Source organism: Scylla paramamosain, unplaced genomic scaffold (genome assembly GCF_035594125.1).
Source record: "Scylla paramamosain isolate STU-SP2022 unplaced genomic scaffold, ASM3559412v1 Contig27, whole genome shotgun sequence".
Taxonomy (NCBI): Eukaryota; Metazoa; Arthropoda; class Malacostraca; order Decapoda; family Portunidae; genus Scylla; species Scylla paramamosain.
The window spans coordinates 207501-227500 of NW_026973692.1; the positions used below are offsets into that span (position 1 = coordinate 207501).

General features: G+C 42.9%; 1 protein-coding gene and 1 long non-coding RNA gene across 8 annotated transcripts in view; one reads left to right on the forward strand and one right to left on the reverse strand.

Annotated features, from left to right (window-relative positions):
• The window catches only part of LOC135097640 (uncharacterized), a 49280-nt gene extending 37482 nt beyond the window's left edge, over window positions 1-11798 (reverse strand). For 2 of the 7 annotated variants that reach the window (XR_010265928.1, XR_010265927.1), the window contains exon 1: window positions 11647-11791. The gene's annotated coding sequence lies outside the window, so the exon portion shown is untranslated. Of the gene's footprint in view, window positions 1-11646 lie in introns of all 7 variants that reach the window. The other 5 variants (XR_010265930.1, XR_010265926.1, XR_010265924.1 and 2 more) reach the window with 5 other exon arrangements.
• Window positions 11799-11926: 128 nt separating this feature from the next.
• LOC135097642 (uncharacterized) overlaps window positions 11927-20000 on the forward strand; it is a 12499-nt gene continuing 4425 nt past the window's right edge. The window contains exons 1-2 of the long non-coding RNA XR_010265932.1: window positions 11927-12138; window positions 16626-16669. This is a non-coding gene — a long non-coding RNA (uncharacterized LOC135097642). The remainder of the gene's footprint in view (window positions 12139-16625; window positions 16670-20000) is intronic.

Consider the following 20000-nt stretch of genomic DNA (forward strand, 5'->3'; position numbering starts at 1 on the left):
AGTAGTCAAAGAATTTCTTATAATCAGAGGAGTTAGGAGAGAGGTATACAGCACAGATAAATTTAGTATGAGAGTGACTCTGTAGTCGTAGCCAGATGGTGGAAAACTCGGAAGATTCAAGAGCGTGGGCACGAGAGCAGGTTAAGTCATTGCGCACATAAACGCAGCATCCAGCTTTGGATCGAAAATGAGGATAGAGAAAGTAGGAGGGAGCAGAAAAGGGGCTACTGTCAGTTGCCTCAGACACCTGAGTTTCAGTGAGGAAAAGAAGATGAGGTTTAGAAGAGGAGAGGTGGTGTTCTACAGATTGAAAATTAGATCTTAGACCGCGAATTTTGCAGAAGTTAATGAAGAAAAAGTTGAGGGGGGTGTCAAGACACTTAGGGTAGTCGACAGAAAGGCAGTCCGACCTGGGGACATTTATGGTCCCCTCCCCAGATGAGGACTCCGAGGCTGGTGTAGGAGTCGCCATGATGATTTTAAAATTTTTGAGTGAAGGGTGTGTGTGTTATTAGGTGCTTGTAGTTTTGTGTGGAGGAAGAGAGTTGTCTTTAGAGGGCAGGCTGTGACTGCCCCCTTGTGTTGTGAGACACAAAGAGAAACGTTCAGTGAGGTCACAGCTGGGTTTAATGATAAGTTCACAGCACCCCCTGAACAGTGCTGCACACCTCACTGGGAGTAATTATCGTTTCGGCAGGTGTCTACTGCCTCCTCCTTTACTCTCTCTCTCTCTCTCTCTCTCTCTCTCTCTCTCTCTCTCTCTCTCTCTCTCTCTCTCTCTCTCTCTCTCTCTCTCTCTCTCTCACTGAATGGCGACCCTAATGCACATGATGGGAAAAAAATATGATAAACACCAATAATTTACTCTCTCTCTCTCTCTCTCTCTCTCTCTCTCTCTCTCTCTCTCTCTCTCTCTCTCTCTCTCTCTCTCTCTCTCTCTCTCTCTCTCTCTCTCTCTCTAATGCATTAGAGAGATTCTCATGAAATACGAGTATACGTATATGTTATATTTTTAAGAGTGATTTCTTCAGGATTATATAGAGAAATAATGGCTTAAATCTTGATCAAGTTAGATTTACGCTTTCACTTGTCTCCAGTGAGGCGTCTGTTTAAAGAGGGATCTGATAGGTCTTTCATTGCCACAGAGAATACAAGAAGGGTGACGTAAGCAAAATTCTCAAGGTCAGTAGTCATGATAGGATAAGAAGATTAAGAGGAGATTGATGAGATCTTTCTGTGGTACTGGCGATGTATCAACGGTAAACAAACGAAATTCTCAAGACCAGTAGTCAGGATAGGACAAAAAAAGATTAAGAAGAGATTGATGAGGTCTTTCTGTGGTACTGGTGACGTAAATAATGGTAACAAACGAAATTCTCAAGGTCAGTAATCAAGATGGGATAAGAAATAACGGGTTCAAGCTTGTAATAGTTAGAGATGAGAATCCTACTGATCATCTATGTGGCCTTTGAAAACAGTCCTGGTGAGAGGCCAAGGCGCTTCAACATGCAGGCTGCGTGCAACACTCCATCCAAATTATGCTGATATTCTCCAGTACTGTTATTATTATTATTGCAGTTTTTTCTTCTTCTTTTTATTACCTCTTGTGATGTGTGTGTGTGTGTGTGTGTGTGTGTGTGTGTGTGTGTGTGTGTGTGTGTGTGTGTGTGAGTGTGTGTGTTATCCATCACTATCCACTACCTTAAAACCGTTGATATTCATTCTGTTCCCTTTTTTTCATGACAAAGTTTCTTCATCATCATAGTTCTTCATTATTTTCGCAGTGTAGTAAAAAGAAAATTTTTTTCTTACTTATATGTCATGTGTATCTACTAAAAGCAAATATATAACTTTTTTTATGTAGGAAGGACACTGGCCAAGGGCAACAAAAATCTAATAAAAAAAATGCCCACTGAAATGGCAGTCCCATAAAAGGGCCAAAGCAGTGGTCAAAAATTGATGGATAAGTGTCTTGAAACCTCCCTCTTGAAGGAATTCAAGTCATAGGAAGGTGAAAATACAGAAGCAGGCAGGGAGTTCCAGAGTTTACCAGAGAAAGGGATGAATGGGATGATATTTACGCATCTACTCGTATATGAACACGTTTTGAGGGCGTAAGGGAAGCTGGAAGAAGCCTTCAGGCCTACACGTGGCAGTCCCTCAGTAAAACATCTCTAGCAGTCTCCACCTCTCATCCCTATTCATTAATTTACTTTGTCTTCTTTTGAGGCTCTCTTTCAACTGGACTCTAATGGCCTGACTACCGAGCTTCACCTAGTCACCCACCACGCTGCCTGAGAAAAAGTTTATTCACTTATGTTTGTTTATTAATATAGTTATTCATCAGTCTGTTTACTCGAATCACTTACGTTTCATTATTTTTTACCTTGCCTTCTTTTTGTATTTAGCTATTTATTCACTAATTGGCTAATCAATCTATCAAGCTTCCATGTTACCTACTCCTTGTATTAACGCATTTATTCACTTGATTCCCTATTCATTTCTCCATCCAGACTTCTTACCCAGTTAATCTATTTCACTTACTGACTTCTTATCTATTGATCTATTCACCAATTTACTTCATTCACCTTCTCGTATCTGCATCTGTGTCTTTCATTCACTTGTTGACTCCTCTATCTATCTCTCCACCAGTTTATCCTATTCACTTACTCGTATTTACATTTATCAGTCTCTCTCCCACCGCCCCGTCTCCCGCGCCCTCCCACCCTCGACCACATCGCACACACCATACACTTAGCGATTTCCAACTCTGTCTATTACTTTCTCAGGCTGTCTGTCTCACAATCTACCTACCATGTCATTGTACCTCTCTCTCTCTCTCTCTCTCTCTCTCTCTCTCTCTCTCTCTCTCTCTCTCTCTCTCTCTCTCTCTCTCTCTCTCTCTCTCTCTCTCTCTCTCTCTCTCTCTCTCTCTTCCTACCCACCCATGACTCTCTCTCTCCCTTCGCTTCTCCTTCCCACCAGTAATTCTCTCCCTCCCACCATAACTCTCTCTCTTCCTCTCCCTCGCTCCCTTCACAGTCTCCCCTCTCCCTCCTCTCCCTAGGTCAGATACATCACAATAATTGCCCTTGCCTCACAATTTCTCCTTTTAAAAACATTTTACAAAATAAAAGGACGAACAAGGCCTCTTTTTCTCTACTCGTCCTCCTCCTCCTCCTTCTCCTCCTCCTCTTCTTCCTCCTGCTTCTCCTCCTCCTCCTCCTCTCCCTCAGTTAAAAGAGAGTAGCCGGGCTTGAAATATCGCCGCTTTGTGTTTGACTAGCCAATGTTTCACTCCACGTGCGCCTCGCTCCAAGACGCTGCCCCACTAAGCCTTAAACAGCCGCCGGAGACTCATGCGCGGCTAGGCAGGGCGTAAACACGGATTAAATCAAGCTTGTGGACTTTGCATGTAACACTCCTTAGCCCCCCGACGCTACGCTGCGAGGGTTATTGGGCTTATTACGTGTTATTAAGGGTGTCCAGAAGAGTGATTTGGGGTTATGTCGTTATGATAAAGGGTCTGATGTAAAAAGATGGGTATACTAGACGATAAAGGGCTTAGGTGTTGGATTAAATCAGGGTTATGTACTTTGAACGCTGCGAGAGTCAGTGTGCTCGTCTGGGCTTATTAGGAGAGTGATTTGAGCTTGTGTGGTTATGATAAAGGGTGTGGTGAGGGAAAAAAAAATGTACAAAAGGAAAAAAAAAGGTTGTGTTGGGTTACATCTTTGCATACAACTCTCCTTAGCCCTGTGACGCTAGCTACGAGGGTTATTGGGCTTGCTTTGGCTTATCTGGGCTTATCAGGCTTGTTAGAGCTTGTTTGGGTTTTTTAAGGTGGTTCAATAGTGATTTGAGCTTATCTAAACTAGTTAGGTCTCCTTAGGGCGGTCTGGTAGAATGATCTGAGCTTGTGTGTGTGTGTGTGTGTGTGTGTGTGTGTGTGTGTGTGTGTGTGTGTGTGTGTTAAAGGAGATCATTTTTCCTGGAATGTTCATAAATAGACTGAAGGAAGAGAGGGAGGGAGGAGAGAGAAGTTAATCGAGAGAAGTTTTGATGGGATGGCCTTGAATAGACTGAGAGAATGAAGGGCGGACAGATGGTGGTGGTGGTGGTGGTGGTGGTGGTGTATAGGGGAGAAGGGAAGCAGTTTGCGTAATGTAGAGAGAAGAAGAAATGATGTTTGGGTTTAATGGACACAATGAATCAAATAAAATATTATAGAGAGAATTGGAAAATATATTATATGTATGAATGTTTTCCCAATAGTTTATGGTGAAAATGTGAGGAAAATCACAATATTTTATTATAATGCAAAAATACGAAAATTGATGTGAATTCACACACACACACACACACACACACACACACACACACAGAGAGAGAGAGAGAGAGAGAGAGAGAGAGAGAGAGAGAGAGAGAGAGAGAGAGAGAGAGAGAGAGAGAGGGAGGGAAACAAACAGACAGAAAAAAAAAGTCAATGAACTTACCCCAAAAGATACATAAATAAAGTTACTGAAAGACAAAGAAAGCAATTAAATTCAATCACAAGAAGAAGAAGAAGAAGAAGAAGAAGAAGAAGAAGAAGAAGAAGAAGAAAAAAAGGGGGAGGAGAAGGAGGAGGAGGAGGAGGAGGAGGAGGAGGAGAAATGAGAAAGGAGAAGAAAAAGAGGAAGAAAAGAGGACTGGAGATTGAAAAGCACTAAATGAAAAAAAAGAACAGACAAGTGAGAGAAAAGGAAACGAGAAAGATGAAAAGAGAAGAAGGAATAGGAGAAAAAGAAAACAAGAAAACAATAAGATGAGAGCGGCGAAAACAAGGAGAAAAAAAAAAGGAAAGGAAGAAGACGAGGAGGAGGAGGAAGAGGCAGAATAGCGGAGGAACATCAAAAGTCCCGATCCTCCTTCCCTCCTCCTCCTCCTTTTTCTCCTCCCTTTCGCTCTTTGGTGGTGGTCCTCATTTGATACGCCCCTTGACTCCCAGCCCTGTGAGAGGAGGAATAGACAGAGGAATATACAAAGGAAGGAGGAGGAGGAGGAGGAGGAGGAGGAAGAGAGATGACATAGAAGTCAATGATATTCTATGTAAGTTAAGGAAGATAATAATAGTGATAAAGAGAGAGAGAGAGAGAGAGAGAGAGAGAGAGAGAGAGAGAGAGAGAGAGAGAGAGAGAGAGAGAGAGATGGTAAACAGTGAATGAGTGATAATCGTCTCATTATAATAAACGTCGTTCTCTCTCTCTCTCTCTCTCTCTCTCTCTCTCTCTCTCTCTCTCTCTCTCTCTCTCTCTCTCTCTCTCTCTCTCAACAATGGCCACAACATTCTCTCTTTTTTTATAGATATCAAACCTTTCCTCCCTTCTTCCCTCCTCTTCTTTCCTTCCTCCCTCTCTCCCTCTACTCCTTCCATCTCTCCTCTCTTCCCTCCTTTCTTACCCCCGTCCATCTCTCCTCTTCTCCTCCTCCATACCTCCCTCTCTCTCCTTTCCTCTCCTCCCTCCTTCCCTCCTCTCTCCCAGGCCGCGTCTCGACAGCACCACCTTACTCCTCCTCCTCCTCCTCCTCCTCCTCCTCCTCCTCATTCTCATCCTCCTCCTCCTCCTCCTCCTCCTTGCAGACAGAGATTAAAGATGGCGGTCTAGAGGAAGCCATTACGGAGTGTTGCTACAGCCTCGAGGCATCCCTAATTATCCTCTCTCTCTCTCTCTCTCTCTCTCTCTCTCTCTCTCTCTCTCTCTCTCTCTCTCTCTCTCTCTCTCTCTCTCTCTCTCTCTCTCTCTCTCTCTCTTCCCCCAAACACGACTGTGAATTTTAATGTAAATGTAATACATCCAAGCAGGCACGTGAAAAACTTGTGAGTTTGCTTGGATAGTTACTTGCTTTTTGACGTCCATATTAATGAGCTGAAAAGGAAAGTGATGGGTGTTTTAATGTATGTAAGTATAATTAGTGAAAACCCAGATAAGGACAGCAGGATCATGGTGACACAGGCCCTTGTATTAACCTTAATTAACTGTTGTATTAGAATATGGGGACTACAAATGATGCATTAATGTCTGGTGTGCAAAAGTTACAGAATGCTGCAGGAAGGGTTGCCATAGGTGGAGTTAAGAAATATGATCACGTGTCTCCATTTTATAAAGAACTCCAATGGCTACGAATAAAGCACAAACATGTTTTAGAAGTGGCCACAACAATATTTAAGATTTTACGAGGGTTTTATTTAAAATGTTTTTTTATCACTATGTAACAGGCAAGCCATCACCAGTAGCGTCACAAGACACAGGCACAGGTTGCTTGTACCGCGCACCTACACACACACACTGCTAATAGACGCACTGTCATATTGGGGCCCAGAGTGTGGAACTCTCTCCCGCTCTCCCTCACACAGGACACATCTATACCCGCTCTCCCTCACACAGGACACATCTATACCCGCTCTCCCTCACACAGGACACATCTATACCCGCTCTCCCTCACACAGGACACATCTATACCCGCTCTCCCTCACACAGGACACATCTATACCCGCTCTCCCTCACACAGGACACATCTATACCCGCTCTCCCTCACACAGGACACATCTATAATCTCTTTTAAGGCTTGACTTTAAAAAAATTGTTTTAACCGAAAATATATTTAGTTAGGTTTGTTTTATCTTGTTTAGTTTTTTTTTGTTTTAAGTGTACTTGTATATGTACGTTAACTTTGCATTTTTGTGGTGCATCTATTATAAACCAGTGTTCCACAATTGTATTGTATTTATATTATTACATATCACCGGTATTTTGTCATATTTGTATACTTGACTAATGTGTAATAACCACTTTGGTAGATAATTATAAACAATCTCTCTCTCTCTCTCTCTCTCTCTCTCTCTCTCTCTCTCTCTCTCTCTCTCTCTCTCTCTCTCTCTAAGACCACAGCGGTTGGATTCAAATTAATTCATATTCTTGAAAGCCGGAGACCGTTAGGGCCGTTAAAGACCGTTAGGGACGTTAGGAGGGAGGTGATCAGTTGAGTAAGGACTGACGATGTCAAGAAAAAGAGGAGGAGGAGGGAGAGGGGAAGGAAGAGGAGGAGGAAGAGGAGGAGGAAGAGGAGGAGGAGGAGGAGGAGGAGGAGGAGGAGGAGGAGGAGGAGGAGGAGGAGAAGGAGGAGGAGGAGGAGGAGGAGGAGGAGGAGAAAGAGAAGGAGGAGGAAGAGAAGGAGGGGAAGGAGAAGGAGGAGTGGGAGGAGGAGGACGAGGAGTGATGAGGAGGAGGATTTGGAGAAAATGAGGAGGAGGAGGGGGAGGAGGAGGAATGTAAAAGGACAACTTCAAAACAGCATATTAATTTACAATAATATTCATAAAAAAAAAAAGAAAACGTAAAACATAAGACAACAAATAAGAAAGGCAGAAAAAAAGGAAGAAAAATATAAAAATGAAAACAATTACAAAGCTTGAAAAAAAAAAAGTTATTATGAAGCTTTAAGGGAACATGAGATAAATTAATGAATTAAAATGATAGGTGGAAATAAGCAGGCATGTTTGACACAGGGACTGCCACGTGTAGGCCTGATGGCTTCTTGCACCAACCCTTACCTTGTTATGTTCTCAATTACCAAAATAAAGAGGAGCTGTCGCAGGATGACAGGTAAGAGACAAGAAGAGTGAGGAAAATAAGACGTAGGAAACATAATCAAACCTTCTTGTTACCATTACAATGTTAGTAAAGAACGTCCATCAACAAGGAATTTTAGAAGTATTGTAACGAAAGGTGGACAAAATTAAGATGCCTGACTTCTCTTTGAGTGACGTAGGAAGGACGGAATCAGGAACGAATACATCAAGGAAGATATTTTATTTATTTTTTTCTTTTTACGTAAGGAAAAAAAAAAAAAAAAAAACAATCATCGAAAATTGAAGGCTAAGTGTCTTGAAACCTGCATGAAAACAACTGTCAAGATTACGAGAAGCTGTCACAACCTGGTAGATAAGAGACAGGGAGAGAAAAGTAACGCATGGAACATTATACAACCTACTTCCCATCACAGTATTACACTAAAATTCACGTCAGGAAAGCTTTATTTTGACAAAGACTTGAGAAGTATTATAACGAAAAGTGGCTGAAATGAAAAACGATGCGACTTTATCAGAGAGAGACGAAGCGGAATATCAGGAACACATCACAGGCACAACACATGTACAGCGGTGTGGGCCAAGGCTAGACAGGCAACACTGAGCTAGTTTGGGCGTGTCAGAAGGAGAGACGAGGAGTGGGGGGAGAAGGATGCTGAAGGTGGGGGGAGAGAGAGAGAGAGAGAGAGAGAGAGAGAGAGAGAGAGAGAGAGAGAGAGAGAGAGAGAGAGAGAGAGAGAGAGAGAGAAAGGGGGACCTCTTTGTAATGGGTGTGACTGAGGAAGGCACAGAAGACTAAGCACGTTGAAGAAGAAGAAGAAGAAGAAGAAGAAGAAGAAGAAGATAATGAGAAGCGTTAATTAAGAAAACACCAATAATTATGAAATACAAAGCCAATTAACCGTTAAGAGAAAAAACTAACAAACTCCACCAAATGAGAAATGAAAATAAATAAAACTATGAAATTTTATTAAACATTCAGGAAGGAGAGAGAGAGAGAGAGAGAGAGAGAGAGAGAGAGAGAGAGAGAGAGAGAGAGAGAGAGGGGGGGAGGGAGAGGGAGAGAGACTAACAAGCCACCAGGTTACGAGTCCCAGAACCAGTTGGAACATAAGAAAATAAGGGAAGCTGCAAGAAGTCATGAGGGCTACACGTGACAATCCTTGCATGAAACATACCTGCCTATTTTCACCCATCAGACCCATCTTAACCTACGCCTCTCTAAGGAATGTATGTAAATTTAAAAGCTTCCAGACTAGTACTGTATAATCGGCACAGGATCATCCACTCCTTCATTGTTCCTTCAGGTAGATAAATGTGTAAGCCTGCGGAATTTAATTGTGGAAATCTTGATGAATGATATGCATGGGAACAGCAAACAGTGGCAAGCCGGATCACTTAATCAATCAATCTCCACCTTGACGTGGCGCCAGGCAAGCGTGAACCATCTTTCCTCTAACTAAACAAGGATGACCTAAGCAAAATTCTCAGGGTTAGTAATCAGGATAGGACAAGAAATAATAGGTGATGAATGATGAAGTCAGATTAAGAAAATAGTTAGATAGGAACTGTGGCGCCAGGCAAGCGTGAACCATCTCTCCTGAACTAAACAAGGGTGACCTAAGCAAAATTCTCAGGGTCAGACATTAGGATGGGACAAGAAATAATAGGTGATGAATGAAGTCATATTAAAAAATAGCTAGATAGGAAGTGTAGCGTCAGGCAAGCGTGAACCATCTCTCCTGAACTAAACAAAGGGTGACCTAAGCAAAATTCTCAGGGTCAGTAATGAGGATGGGACAAGAAATAATGGGTGATGAATGAAGTCAGATTAAAAAAAAAAAAAACAGTTAGATAGGAACTGTCCCAACCCGGATAAATGATGAACCTGGGGAAGGTGAACTGTAGGAATCCGCGTCCCAGGGTGAGGGATGCCACGCACCCACCAGGCTCACTAGTAGACAGATGAGCGCTGGACAGTCTAAGAGCGTGTAAATCTCCAGATATCACTAACACACACACACACACACACACACACACACTAGTAGTTGCCCATAAAGCCTAACCTCTCCACCGCCAGCAGATTTCTCGCAGCGTCAATGAAGCAAGTGAACCATTAGACAGCACAGGAATGACTTGACTCGCGCAAAGAAAACCAGACGGAAAATGACTGCACCAGGTAACTAAGCGGCCACATCTTCCTATGTCGTATTATCGTAATATCTCCTCGTAAATATAAGTCTTCTTTCTCTTTTCGTCTCTTACTTCTATTACATTTTCTTTTATATCATCTTCGTCCCGTATCTCTCTCTCTCTCTCTCTCTCTCTCTCTCTCTCTCTCTCTCTCTCTCTCTCTCTCTCTCTCTCTCTCTCTCTCTCTCTCTCTCTCTCCTTCGTAAACACCAACCTTTCCTCCGCCTCTCGCTCTTCACGTATTTTTACTTTCTGAAGATGAAAAGGAGAGAGAGAGAGAGAGAGAGAGAGAGAGAGAGAGAGAGAGAGAGAGAGAGAGAGAGCTAAAGACGAGCATAACAGGAAAAAAAATTACAATGAGTGATGACATAGTTAGTGACAATTGGTAAGCCAACACAAGAGTAAGGAAAGCACGCAGTGTCAGACACGTGTTGTCTCGCTCTGTCTGCAATTTTTTTTTTTTTTTTTTTCAAGAGGAGCTCTGTAAGTTATGACCTTGAAAAACGTTTAACTTCTCCCCATTACTGCAAAGTTTTGGAGCATATGGTACTTGTACGCGTGGCCTCACCGCTCACCTCCTCCTTACTGTCCTTTCATTAAGGACTTGTAATTAGTACATTCATATCCCAGACCACTTAATTTGTAATTTTCTAGATTTAATTTCTTGATATCTTGAAACTTTAACTATATTTTATTTGTTACTTTTTTTTTATTTTAACATTACTAGTATTTCTATGCAATTTTATATTTTTTTCGACGTATGACATTAGGTGTTGCTGTGCCACGCAAGAAAATTTCAACCACTTCTCTGGCGCAGGGTAATAACAAGGCTGAGAAAGGCCCACTGAAGGTACAAATCCCCAAATAGTAGTTAAATTAAATGGTGCGAGGAAAAACTAAGGTGGTGTTCTCAGTGGGTGGTGCGTGACATCCCTCACTCAGGCAGGCAGGAACACTGAGACACCAGGGATTCCACACCTTGCCCTCCCTTGTCTCCTCGCTTGTTAACCCGAGGGATAAGTATTAACAGTATTCTCATAACAATAAACCATGCTCAAGAGTGTTTCTCCTCTTCATAACGTAGAAATATTTTTAGCCTGTCACTAGAGCCGCAAAAAAATAAATAAATAAATAAAAATACGAATGATTTCAACTAGAGCCTTTTAAGTGTAGCGGAGATGCGGCGCAGAAATGTTTGGGAGTACAGGCCTTAGTGCTCATCGTCTCACACTTGCTGACTGATTCCTGCTCAGCTTCACCACGTCCCTGGCATCACGACCCTTGCAACACGCCTCCTCCTTCACCTTTCCCTCTTCCTGCCCCCTCCTCCCTCTCACTGCTGTCACCCCCTTCAAGATACATCCGAGATACAGCAATACATGTAACAGTGATTTATGCAGACGTCTGAAGCACTGAAACACTGAAGAAGCAAGTTGAAAGATCGGGTGAAATAATGAAAAGGAAAGAGTTAACGAGTGATTGAGGTGGTTAGCCTGCTCTGCGCGACTCGGTGTGAGCAGACGTCGTCACTGAACAGCTGAGCGGGGAGGGATGGAGGCAGGGGGAGGGAGCAAGATGGAGTTTGTTGTTTTAAAATATAGGTAGCAAGTTATTGTTATTTTGCTTATTTATACAAATGAAAATGAGTGAACGTGACGATGAAAGACCAAGAAATAGAAGGAGAAGAACGCAGAGGAGGAGGAGACAAGAGAAAGATGACAATAGTTTAGTAGGAAAATTTGAACTGGAGGTGTTCCTACCGGCCGCCAATACTTTCCTGGCTGGAAGTACACGGTTACTTCACCTCACCTCACTACACTCACCTCAGTCAGCCTGCCAGCACCTCACTCGTGTCCTCGCCTTCACGCCGCCACTAAAGTCACTTCCCACACGCAGCACAGACCAGTACTTTCCCTGCTACACCCTCGCTCTTCCTGACACTCTCTGCACCCTCCACTCCCCTTCCTCTACCCTCCCTCCACCAGTTTTCTAGTTCTGTGTTATATTTCAGTGAATAAACGAGTGACATCAGTTGTAAATATTTCACCCACACTTACCAAACAAATAAAAGATTTAGACCTCCACTGAAATGTTCATGATTACACAGAGATTACCCAACTTTGCGTGACAGGCAGGCGTGACGTGTCCAAGGGAGGGGAGGAGTGAAGGGAGGGTCAGCGGAGGAATACAGGGAGGGAGAGGAACGAAGGAGAAGCAGTTAGAGGAGATCCACTCACGGGATTCTGCGTTGTTGATTTGTGTGTGGAAGTATCGTGGGTTTGCCTGCCTCCATTGTTGCTCGTCTGCTGAAATAAGTAAGTGACACAGAGAGAGAGAGAGAGAGAGAGAGAGAGAACACGGCTACAACACATTACCATTGACACCAGAAGGGAAAACCCATCACCGCCACCATTACTATAACCACAACACCATTCCTTCTTCACAGATATCCGCACCACCACCACCATGCTTATCACCACCACCACCACCACTGTTCCTGCCTCCCAGCCCATTATCTTCCCCACCACCACCATCCCCACCATTACCACCCGATCAAGGAACACAAGGCGGTGCACCAGATATTAATGAAAGTGACTATAACCTGCCATTAATTGCTGCCTCCTCTAATGACCCATCAGCGCCATTACCTCCTCCTCCTCTTCCTCTTCCTTCTTTTCTCTATCTTCTTTCTCTCCACCTCTCTTATCTATCTTCCACCATTACCAACACCTCCTCCTCCTCCTCCTCCTCCCCATTACATCAATTAACCACCTAATCACTGCCACCCCGCCATTGGCTCCTCCCTAACAGGATAATTGGCGGCCGTTGATTGGCTAAGGGAGTTAGGCAGTTAGCGGAGCATTATCTTAACTTCTGGGTAAAGGGAGGAGGAGGAGGAGGAGGAGGAAGAAGAGAAAAGGTGTTTATGACGAATGTTGAGGTGTAAGAATGATGAGGAGGAGGAAGAGGAAAAGGAGGAGGAGGAAGAGGAGGGGGAGATAAAGACAAGGTGTTTATGAGGACCTGGAGTGAAAAGAACCAAAATGAACGGTGAGGAGGAGGAATACAAAGGAATACAAAGAAAGCCAAACAGCAACAGACCTTTTGGTCCTTGCAAGGCTGTTTGGTAACTACTTCTAACTAGCTACAGTGAAGAGAGACAGGACAGCATAGCAGAAGGTAAGGACAGCATAGCAGGAGGATTAAAAGAAATAGCACTTAACCACTATATTGCTGTGTTACCTATACACTTTCTTCACTGACACATACAAAATTTTAGTTTGTCATTTTGTCTCCTATATGGCTTTGATTGCAGAGATTGTACACAGAAAATAAATAAATAAATAAATAAAAAACTGCAGCGTGTCACCAGGAGGACTTAGCGCGCCAAGGCGGGAAGGGAGGAGGTGGAGGCCTACCCCCCCACCTCCTGCAACACAACAACATGTTAATTTCTCGCAAAATAAAGCAAAACACAGCATATGCCTATAAAGTATTTTCGACTTAGAATTACTTAAACTATTAAATCTCAAAGTATGTCCCTTAACTCGCGGGACAATATGTATATATAAAGAGAGAGAGAGAGAGAGAGAGAGAGGGGGGAAAGGGTAGAATCGGAAAATGATGGAAAGGAAGCATGATGAATGAAAAGAGAAAGAAAAGAAAAATAATTACAAGGGGGAAGATAATGAAAATCGTATTAGAAACGAAGAAAGGAAACTTGATGGACGAAAGAAATGAAAGAAAATAGGTAAATGAGGGGAGATGAGAAAGAAAGATTAGAAAGAGGAAAGAAAGAGAGAGAGAGAGAGAGAGAGAGAGAGAGAGAGAGAGAGAGAGAGAGAGAGAGAGAGAGAGAGAGAGAGAGAAATAGGGCAACGTAGAAAAGGAAGGGAAAATGCTTGAAAGAGAGGAGAAAAGAGGGAAAAATTAAATAAGACCGGAAAAAGGAGAGAGAGAGAGAGAGAGAGAGAGAGAGAGAGAGAGAGAGAGAGAGAGAGAGAGAGAACCAGGAAGCAAGAATTGGAACATGGTGTGATCTACAGACGCTAACATATTGAAGGGTGAAGGGGGAGGCAGATGAGAGGAGAGGGGGAGAGGGAGAGAGAGAGGGTCGCCACACCAACACGCTTAATTTAGACGCACTTAACTTTCGCGAACACCTTCACGCGAGAAGAGAGCAAGAGAGCGGGAAAGAGGGAAGATCTATTCAGGGAGAGGAAGGAAACGAAAGCTGGAGGAGGAGGAGGAGGAGGAGGGAGGAAAAAAGTCAGGGGCATGATCGCGAAAATATGTTTCGAGGGTGTAAATCAGTGAATCTTCTTCCCCCTCTAACGTGAGAGAGAGAGAGAGAGAGAGAGAGAGAGAGATTGATAGTATCCCTCTCTCTCTCCCTCTCTCCCTCACTCTCTTACTCTCTCTTCCTCTCTCCCTCCATCCCTCTCTCCTTCCCGAAGCGATGTAATTCAAGTTTTCTCCTTCCCTGCCTCCTTCCCTTCTTTTCTCCTCCTCCTCCTCCTCCTCCTCCTTCCCTTCCTCAGTGTCTCTCTCTCTCTCTCTCTCTCTCTCTCTCTCTCTCTCTCAACCATGAAACCAAGAAAAGCAACACTACTACTACTACTACTACAACTACCACCACCATTTTCTTACACGTCACACCTTTATCGACTTCCATTCAATCACCACCACCATTACCACCACCACCACCACCACCACCACCATATATATAAAGTACCAACCCATCACTGTCTGCTACTGTATTTAACTACCACTATTACTACAAATATTACCACAATTTGCACATAGAACACTATCACCACCATCACCACCATCACTGCCACAGTTCATCAACACACACACACACACACACTCAGCATACTACAACCACCACCATTACCACCACAATTACGCAAACTACCACCACCACCATCGTCATTCATTACACCAGTCACTACCACAATTCATCACCACCACCACCACCCCCACCACTATCACCACAATGGGGAGGCGGCGGGTTGGTGGCTTCCCATCTTCGCTAATAGAAAGATCAATCCGGAAGTTAATCTATCAACCATCTTGTTTGGAAGGGCGGGAGGGAGAGAGAGAGAGAGAGAGAGAGAGGGAGAGGGGGAGAGAGGGAGAGGGAGCGGGTGGGTGTGGATGGGTGGGGCAGAAGAGGAGAGAGTGGGAGAGGGAGGGAGTGGTGGGTAGATCATGGGTTAGCAGAGAGAGAGAGAGAGAGAGAGAGAGAATCTTTTGCTGTATGCATTTTCCATCAGTAAATGAGCTTTATTCTCTCTCTCTCTCTCTCTCTCTCTCTCTCTCTCTCTCTCTCTCTCTCTCTCTCTCTCTCTCTCTCTCTCTCTCTCTCTCTCTCTCTCACTCACCTATAGGTACACGCCAGTCTGGGCTCATCACCTCCTCACTCTTGATATTGAGAGGCGAGGCCATCATGGTGGACCCGCCCCTCAGTGCCAGGCCTGCGGGGGAGGGGGAGGGGGTGTTAGTGCTAGTGCTAGTGGTGGTGGTGGGGGGAGGGGGGAGGGATGAAGGTAGTGGTGGTGGCGGTGGTGGGAAGAGGAGGGGGAAGCTAGTGGTGGTGGGGGTGGTAGTGGTAGCAGTGGTGATGAGGAGGGATAGAGAAGTAAGTGGTGGTGATGGTGGTGGTATAACGTAGTAGTAGTAACAGTAGTAGCAGTAGGAGGAAGAGGGGGAGGAGCAGCAGTAGTAGTTATTTTAGCAGTATGTAACAAATAACACCCATATTTTTCTTTGGTGACGTGAAATATTATTGTTATTGTTACTTGTGTCTGGTGTTCACTCATTCACTTCAGGTCTTCCTCTAATTCCTCCTTCCTTGGTTCCCTCGTGTCTCTTTTCCCCTCTCCCTCACTCGGTTTCTTTGCAAACTCTCCTTTCCCTTTCATTTCCTGTCACTCTTTGCATCTCGCCTTTTTCCCATTTCCCATTCTCTCCCTTTGTTTTCATCTTTCTCTTCTTCTTCTTCCTTTTCTTCGTTTCTTCATTTATATTTATCTCTTTTCCTTTCTCGATTCTTTCCTCCTTTTCTTCTCCATCTCTTTCTATACTTCATCTCTCTTTACGTATTTTCTTTCCTCTTTTATTTCTTTATTCTTCTTTTGTTTTCTTTCACCTCCCTTTTTTTCTATTTTTTTCTCCCTTTCCTTTTCATTTGATTCCATCTTTCATCCATCTGTTTTTTTTTTCCCTCATCTTTCCCTTGTTTCTAAATCATATCTTCCTTCCTTCCCTTTTTTTCCTTCCTTCCTTCCCTGCCTTCCATCCTCCTCCTCTCTCTCTCCATCGTATACCCTCTCTCTCTCTCTCTCCTCTCTCTCTCCAGTTTCTCCTATCATGTCTTCTCTACTTATCCTCTCCTTTCCTTCCGTCTACCTTCCTCTCTCACTGCTCTCCTCTCCTTTCCTCTCCTCTGCATCTCCACCATTACTAATGCCTCATTTTCACTTAATCTCGTTTCTGTTACATAAGGACAAAAGGTTAGATTTTCCTTTAGGGTGAATGAGTGTTTAAAGAACGAGTAGTTAGTTAAAATACAATAATATTTTATCGTTAGCTTCCCTTTTAGTTTATGAATCTATGTATGTAGTTAGTTCTCTTTTCATCTAGTGCGCGCGTACACACACACACACACACACACACACCTACAACCTGTCCTTTTCCTCCTCCTCTTCCTCCTCCTCCTCTTCCTCCTCCTCCTCCTCCTCCTCCTCCTCCTCCTCCTCCTCCTCCCGTAGTACTCACCCTGTGTCTTGTCTTGCAGGTTGTACCCCAGCAGGCCCCTCTTCAGGTCCAGCGGGTTCTCTGGTAAGTACAGGTTGCAGGTCCCTCGTACATGGTGGTGGTTGTGTCAGGGCTCTCTCTCTCTCTCTCTCTCTCTCTCTCTCTCTCTCTCTCTCTCTCTCTCTCTCTCTCTCTCTCTCTCTCTCTCTCGTAATCTTTTCTTACTTGCTTGTTGATTTGTTTTTCTTTTCTCTCGCTTTTTTTCTTATTTTTTTCTTTTTACTTTTTGTATTTTTATGTTAAATTATTTTATTTCTTATTTTTTTTATGTTTGTGTATTTTAGTATGTTTGTTTGTTCGTTTGTTTGTTTACTCTTTTATTTCCTTTCTTTGAGCGTTTTCCTACTTTTCTTATTTATTCCATTATTACTTTTCTTATTTCTTCCGTTATTTTTTTCCTTCCCTTTCTTTCTCTTGTGTTCTTGCTCTTATTCTTCTTCCCTCTTCTTTCTTCCGAATGTTTTAGTTCTCTGCTGCATTATTATTATTATTATTATTATTATTATTATTATTATTATTATTATTATTATTATTATTATTATTTCCATTCCTTCTGTTACTTCTTTGTTTTTCCTCGATTACTTGAAAGTTTGTCAATCTTATAATTATGTCATCGTGTCTTCACTGTATTTGATTTCCGTGACGATTTATATATATATATATATATATATATATATATATATATATATATATATATATATATATATATATATATATATATATATATATATATATATATATATATATATATATAGTAAAATTGTATTCAAATCATTCTCAATCATACTCATATTTTCCCGAAACGATTGCCTTTTGTTTCTCGCAAGACTCTCGTTTGCTTCAATCATATGCACACTTTTGTCTTTTTCTTTTAAACACTGAATTTCTTATTTTGTATTCAAAGAAGTTTCACGAGATTTTTTTTTTTTTTTTGTATGGTGCTTAAGTTCTGCTTCTATATATTTTTCTTCTCTCTACCTTTTTTTTTTTTTTATTCCACAATGTTCTGTTATTTTTTTTTTTTAGCTCTTGATGTTGTTGTTCTTAAAATCTGTTTATTCTTTTCCTTGTTTCCTTACCTCCTTATTTTCAGTTTCACAGTATTGTTATTTGTTGTTGTTGTTGTTGTTGTTGTTGTGAAATTCTGTTTTTTGTTTATTTCTTGTTTCTTTGTTTTGTTGTTTTCAATTCCACAATGTTGTGTTATTTTATTTGTCACTGACCAATATTCCTCGTTCCTTTCAAAGCCTTCCATGCACGTGACAGGCACACACATGCACGCACGCCCACGCACACCCACACACACACACACACACACACACACACACACACACACACACACACACACACACACACGTCCACATTTTCAAGCCAGATTTGTTACCTCCATGCCGCGCACACACGCACATGGAAACACACATGGGCGCACACACAGACGTAGGGGGAAGCACGCAAATACACACGCACTTTGTTTCCACGCAAGTGTTCTGTTGTGTTCGTCCACGACACGCCCGCGCTGCTCCACGGCCGCCACGGAAACTGCACGGTACAGAAAGGGAAATATACTGATAATATTAATAATGATAATAATAACAACAATAATAATAATAATAATAATAATAATAATAATAATAGGATGAAAATACTGGTTTGCTGGTAAGAGAGAGAGAGAGAGAGAGAGAGAGAGAGAGAGAGAGAGAGAGAGAGAGAGAGAGAGAGAGAATCACGCTGTTTCACCATTAGTGTGGATTGACTCATTCTTAAGTAATGGAGTCCACCAACCCCCCCGTTACTCTCTCTCTCTCTCTCTCTCTCTCTCTCTCTCTCTCTCTCTCTCTCTCTCTCTCTCTCTCTCTCTCTCTCTCTCCATCCTTCTTTGCTTCCACGTTTCTTCCCTCCCTCCCTCTCTCCCTTCCTCTCCCTCCCTCTCCCTCTTCCTCCCTCTCCCTTTTCCTCTCCGTCCCTCCCAATCCTCTCCCTCCCTCCCAATCTGAGGACTAATAAACATTACAAATATGCCATTAACCCCCTTCCTTCACCCTCTCCCTCAGAGAGAGAGAGAGAGAGAGAGAGAGAGAGAGAGAGAGAGAGAGAGAGAGAGAGTTTAGACTTTTTAACATTAGTCATGTCAGTGGATAATTTTAATTGTGTGTGTGTGTGTGTGTGTGTGTGCGTGCGTGCGTGCGTGTGTGTGTGTGTGTGTGTGTGATATAGGCAGATATGTAGGTAGTTAGATAAATAAATAAGTAGGTCGGTAAGTAGGTAGATAGATATTTAGATAGATAGGTTGATGAACAGACACTGGGAGACTCACTGAATGATCGATAAGTTAAAAGACACATGAATTTTCTGCCAAACGCTGCTGCACAAAACAACAGCCTCGTTATCCTCATTGCCACGGAGCCTTGAATACCCACGCGGCAGTATTACCAACACACGCCTTCTTGCCGCCCACACGCGCACCGCTTGTTACTTGTTCGATCCTTGACGCACTCACGCCCCATTCCATAAAAAGCAGGAGACACACTCATACAACGTGACGCAACTCAGAATGCATCACACAGAATTTCTCTTAAACAGACTCCTTGCGTGAGTACTGTTGCATTTCAAGGCGTGCAGGGAGAGAGAGAGAGCAACGACTGTGCATCTTGATCAAGTTCTCTAGCTACAGACAATGAGGAAAGTCTCGTTATGAAGTTCTCTAGCCAGTTCATCTCTAGTTCAAGTTCTCTAGCTACAGGCAGTGAGGAAAGTCCCATTCACCATTCAGTTCACTAAGTTCTGTAGCCAGTTCATCTCTAGCTCAAGTTCTTTAGCTACAGACAGTGAGGAAGGTCCCATTCACCATTCAGTTCATTAAGCTCTCTAGCCAGTTCATCTCTAGTTCAAGTTCTCTAGCTACAGGCAGTGAGGAAGGTCCCATACATCATTCAGTTCATTAAGTTGTGTAGCCAGTTCATCTCTAGGTGAGTTCAGGTTCTCTATTCATGAACAATGAGGAAAGCTTCCTGTGTCATTCATTTCCTTGGTAAGCGTCTTCCAGTGACCAGAAGTGCATTAAAGTGTTGTACATCAGACTTTACAATTTAGATTTTTATTATTTTCTAGAGAGAGGAAAAGGAACCGTAAGATTTTCACAGTTAATGTTTAAATAGACGAGTCATTTCCCATAACCTCTTGCTAAAACTTCGTCTATTGTCTTCCCCCGCAAAAACTACCTCCTCCTCCTCCAACAACAACAACAACAACAACAACAACAAGCACCACCACGAACAACAACAACAAGCACCACCACGAAGTAGCAGCACACATCAGTATTCATGCCTCTCATAACGCTCTCTCTCTCTCCCTCTCC